We start from the raw sequence: 5,339 nt of genomic DNA on the forward strand, positions 1-5,339 counted from the left end.
TGCTTTTGGTGCAGCCATGGTAGTGGAAGGACAATTGTTAGTAGTTAGGGCTGCTCTCAGTGATGTAATAGCTAGTACAAGTAGTTGTAGTAGTATCCATGCTCTAGTGTACCTTAGCAGTACTAGTGCTATAAATATTGACAATAATGGCAACAGAGCATTTCTGTTGTCCCCTTCTTTATACCTCTCAACTATGTTTGTTTGTTTGTTTGCTTGTTTGTTAGGTATTTGGAGAATAGAATGAAATAGTTTGAAACCTATTATGTCAATTTTTAGTTTATGATTTTTGAACAACTTTATGTTTTTTTCTTGATTTTGTAGGCACCTACACCTCTTCCATCCCATCGAGGTGGGACCTCTGTTTCTACAAAAAGTATGGGAAGCAATGGTTTATTAGATGACTCTGAGTCCTTTTCAAACCAAGGTCCTAGGTACTCTTCTAGTGCAAAGTTGGTTGTTCATCATCCTAGGAGGACAGTGATCCCAAGCAAATACAAGTTGAGCCCTTATATGATGCCTCATTCGAAGATAACAGTCTCTAGACTTGAAACTGACATATATGAGGTTGTTTTGAAGATGGCAGAAACTAAACATTCCAAGTAAGTTTTCAATGTTTACAACGTCCTTAGCGTTTTCACCACTCTTGAGTACACTTGAATCAAGTAATTATGAAATGTTTTCATTTGTTTGTCTTGCAGTAATCGATTATGGGCAAGTGGTTGTGAAATTAAGTGCACTTGCAAGTTCTCTTAAGCCTCAAGGAAAGGTCCATTACTTTGTAGTGAATGCTTTGTGCAGATTGTTATTCCATAGGAAACACCCTAAGAATTCTTACAAGCATTATTTCTTCTCTAAAGTTGGTGTAAGTGGCATTTGTTTCTCTTTTTTTCTCAATTACATGTGGTAACTATATCAAATAAAATAATATTGACCAATCTATTTTTGTAGGACTATTTTATTGGAAATCACAGCCCTAATGATAGCAAGGAGAAGGAGCTATATGATAATGCAGTGAAATGCTTTAAGGGTGTTGGTCGTGCAAGGTCATTAGCATACAGCCAATATGTGAGTAACACATCCTTTTAATTTTTTTAAGCTTTAGCACATATGTTGTGTGCATTGCAGTTATGCTAATAATCCCTTCATTTTCATTTTGTGTTATTTTGTTAGCTTTATTTTCCAATTCTCTTCCATGATCAGTGGTATGTGGTTGTTGTGTATATCACTCGAAGATTGATTGTAATCTTGGATTCCTGTACTGTACATTTTGGAGCAGACTCACATTTCCATAAAGCTATCTGTGATGAATTTGTAAGTAGCAACAGCACATGGATTCACATCATTTTGTTTGAATGCAATGTGAAATTTTGTTCAAATAAGAAAAATATATATCTGCACTCTAATTATTTCCTCTACCTATTTTTAGATACCAAACTTGACCACAATCTGGAGTGAAGTTGTTCAAATTGACTTTGGGTTCCATGGATATGAAGTTATCTATGCAGATGTACCTCAGCAGACTGAGAAGTAGGTAGTGTACAATCTTTTTTATTTTTTTTAGATCATATAATTTTGTGTGGTGCTTATAATATTCTGTCTTGTCTTTCTCATATCTTGTTTCAGCTTTAGCAATGATAGTGGTATCTTTGCGATGAAGAATCTAGAGCTTTGGGAGCTAAATGTCTATTTGATGGACAAGTTTTCTGAAGCTGATATTGGGCATGTTCGTATCAAGTACGTCAATGACATGATTTTCAATGAATATAATAGTTCTGATGATGGTTGATCTAAAGTGATGAAATATGATGCTGAGGTAGTACTAGTTGCAATGTCACTTTGTGTATTGTTCCATCATGTACTCAATTGATTTTTGTTTCTAATATTTTTTTCTCAGGTTGAACAGTACTATAAGAGAGCATGACCTACGTGTTGTGTTTGGATCTTGTGTTTAGGTTCCTGACATGTAGTGTGTAGGTTCATGCTATGAGTGCATGGTACTTTGTAAAGAAGTAGCTACGTTGATGAGAATAGTTGGTGCTCAAATGGTTGTAAATATTAATCCACAGTCAAGAGGTTAAACTAAAGTAGATGATAATATTTGGTACTATTTGCATCTGCGACAAGATGCATGTTTTGTTTAGATGTTTGATGTTAACTATTTGTTTACCATTATACTAAGTTTATGTCTTTTGCTGACTTGAAAGTACACAGTTGTTTTCCATGCATTCCAGAGTTGCTTTCTCTGTTAGTGTGTCTTTTTGTCCTCTATGTGTTAGTGTAGTAACATTTGATAGCAAAGATAAGGACAAGCTTGAGGTTTGTGGAGGTTCCTCTTGTTCTTCTAAAGATGACAGTCTGATCCGGTTAGTGTGTGCTTTCTCTATTTTTGTGTGCTACTCATTTGTTATTCTGTTATTGAGCACAGAAGTATTGCTTGTTACATCATCTGCATTTGTTTGTGTGATATGTGTTGCTCGTTTTGTTCCACGCCAGGCACCAGACCACCAAGGGCATTTGGATCACCAAGGCTATTGGGATCGAATCGTTCACTGTTGTGCTTGACCTGGAGGGGACAGATGGGAGAGAGCGAGGGCAGGTGAAAGTTGTACTTGCAGCCATTTCTCCACTTAAATGTTCCCGAACAGTGTTCTTCTTTCTCATCAAATTGTGTTTTCCATGTTCGACATTACTAATTGATTGTTGTGGTCCTCCCCCTATAGTATGTTATTGTGTTCTCTTGTGCGTTGTGCTTTACCATGGCTCATCATGTGCTGACGGGTTGCCAAATTACAATTTGCATGTACTTGATTTGCTAATGTTATCTATCGCTTATATACTAATGTTTTATTCTTTTAGGATGATACAGCTTTCGAGAAGCAGAGTGCTTTGTTTGCTCTTGCAATTTCAGACATTGTTATGATAAATTTGTGAGTTTCTATTTCACATATTACTGCTTTACTAAAAGTTAAAATTTTGGTGAGCAGGGAGATATTTAATTATTATATGATCTACAGGTGGTGTCATGACATTGGGCGAGAACATGCTGCTAATAGGCCTCTTTTGAGAACAGTATTTCAGGTGATACTTCTCTTACAGTGAGACATTGTAATCCTTTCTCCCATGTTTAGTCACTTATTATCATTTGTCTATTTATTAAGGTCTTGATGTGTTTATTCAGCCCTCGCAAGACGACACTGCTACTTGTTATCCGTGATAAAACAAAGGTTTGTACAGTTCTAGGGATCGAGTCTAGTTTCTTTCTCTATTTCTGCAGTTTGATTTTTTCATGTATTTGTAGACTCCACTGGAGTACCTAACACAAGCTCTCAAGGAGGATACTGAGAAGGTGTAATGCTTTATTTTCTGCTTACCTACTTTCGTCTTTGTCATGTCGCAATGCTAATCAATCACTGTATTTTGTTATCAGATATGGGACTATGTTCAGAAACCAGAAGCTTACAAGGAAGCAGCGCTTAGTGATTTCTTCAATGTCGGTGCATCAGTTTTCTAAAAGTAATGCTTTCATGCATCAACTGACTCATATTTTCTGCAATATAAAGGTGGAGGTCACTGCTCTATCGAGTTATGAAGAGAAAGAAGAACTATTTAAGGAGCAGGTAGACTAGACATACAATAACTCTATTTTTCTCTCTTCAGTGTATCTCGGTCCCTTCTCTTCTCAATTGGATGCAATTGCATTTGTCATGAAATTTTCATCTTCAGTGGAACTTATGAGTTCAGATTTATGCATGCCTTATTTCACTTAATGATACAGAAGACATTTTACTATACTATGTCATATTTTTTCCTTGTAGGTTGGACAACTAAGGTAGAGGTTTTTTCATTCAATTGCACCAGGTGGTCTTGCAGCTGATAGAAGAGGTGTGGTACTTGCTTCGGGCTTCTATCTCAGTGCACTGAAGATTTGGAAAGTAATACATGAAAATAAGGACCTCAACCTTCCTGCTCACAAGGTTATTGTGCCATTATTTGCCATCAATGTTACAAAACTAAATAGTAATAATTTGTGTGTGTGGACATGTCGACACTCTATATTTGAAATGTCACTTTTCTTGTATTTTGTCTAGGTCATGGTTGCTACTGTTCGATGTGAAGAGATTGCAAATGAAAAGCTCAAAATCTTTTTGTCCAATAAGGTGACAATGTTCTTATGTCATTCTGTGTTATTGTATTTGTTTGATTGGCTGAATGGGAATTATTCTGCTCTGCAGGATTGGTTGGAGCTAGATGCAGCTGTAAAATCTGGTCTGCCACCAAGCTTCAGAACGAGGCTCATTGCTATTCTCGACTCTTATCTATCAGAGTAGGTGATCTAACTAATTATCATCATAGATTTTCTCTTAGGAAGTTAAGATAAACATAGTGGCTGCCATGAATCTGTGTGTTCAAAACCTAAATTTGCTAGATTTAACTACTTGCTTCAGTTCATTCTCTTGAGTCTATGGTAACCTCCCATAATCTTGACCTGTTTTGAGGCTCTCGGTCCTCTTTTACATACCTGCCCATCCATGCACCACTCACCTTGAATTCTAAATATGAATACCACCTAGTGTTGTGCTCCTGCCATTTATGTTTTGTCTTTCTATGGTTGTTGCAATCATTGATTTCTTTAGGTAAGGTTTTGCAAGTTAGGATACTTTGAACTGTGAAGTTGTTGCACTAGGACAACAACTGTGAAGTTGTTAGGATACTTGCACTTGTCTTTCTATGGTTGTTGAGTTGTTTGTTGTGATTTGTGTAAACACACACCTCTTTTTTTATCCTTGTCCTTCCATAGAAAAAAATTATCTCTTGTGATTTGTGCTAACACATCATGAAATCTATTATTTGTGATTTGTGTCAATACAGACCCCACAAAGTTAGCTCCTCCTACCTTGAAATATTCTCTCATGTGTTGGTTAGGCCACTACTATCCAGGTCCTAGATCGCTAGCATGTTTTATATTCTGTAAGTCTGTATGGTGGGGTAGGTAAGTGGGAGGAAACTGGTAGTATTAGCTATCTATTGAAGTTGAAAGTGGTCTCTTACTATTATTACCTGCTGCTAATGAAAACAAGACAAATATAAAATTTAGTTACACAATTGCAATCACCAATAATGTAAATTGTAGATATTGGGCACTACAATTGTAGTTCTTAGCATATGTAGTTCTGTTTTTAGGGATAATCTTTCTTTTTGTCTGTGTATCTCTTTCTGTGTGTTTATGTCTTTGTGCCTTAGTCTTATTGATTTTATGCTTTGGTGAAATGCAGATGTATGATATCTTCCCACTTTCCCTAGCCAAGTTTTAGGTTGGAGTCTCTTTTCTCTGCTACCAT

The 5,339-nt window shown here is 36.4% G+C and overlaps 1 pseudogene; it reads left to right on the top strand.

Annotated features, from left to right (window-relative positions):
- The first annotated feature begins 948 nt into the window (after positions 1–948).
- On the top strand, positions 949–4,328 carry LOC136533639 (protein ROOT HAIR DEFECTIVE 3 homolog 2-like; annotated as a pseudogene).
- The last annotated feature ends 1,011 nt before the right edge of the window (positions 4,329–5,339 follow it).

This window comes from Miscanthus floridulus, unplaced genomic scaffold (genome assembly GCF_019320115.1).
Source record: "Miscanthus floridulus cultivar M001 unplaced genomic scaffold, ASM1932011v1 os_1023_1_2, whole genome shotgun sequence".
NCBI lineage: Eukaryota > Viridiplantae > Streptophyta > Magnoliopsida > Poales > Poaceae > Miscanthus > Miscanthus floridulus.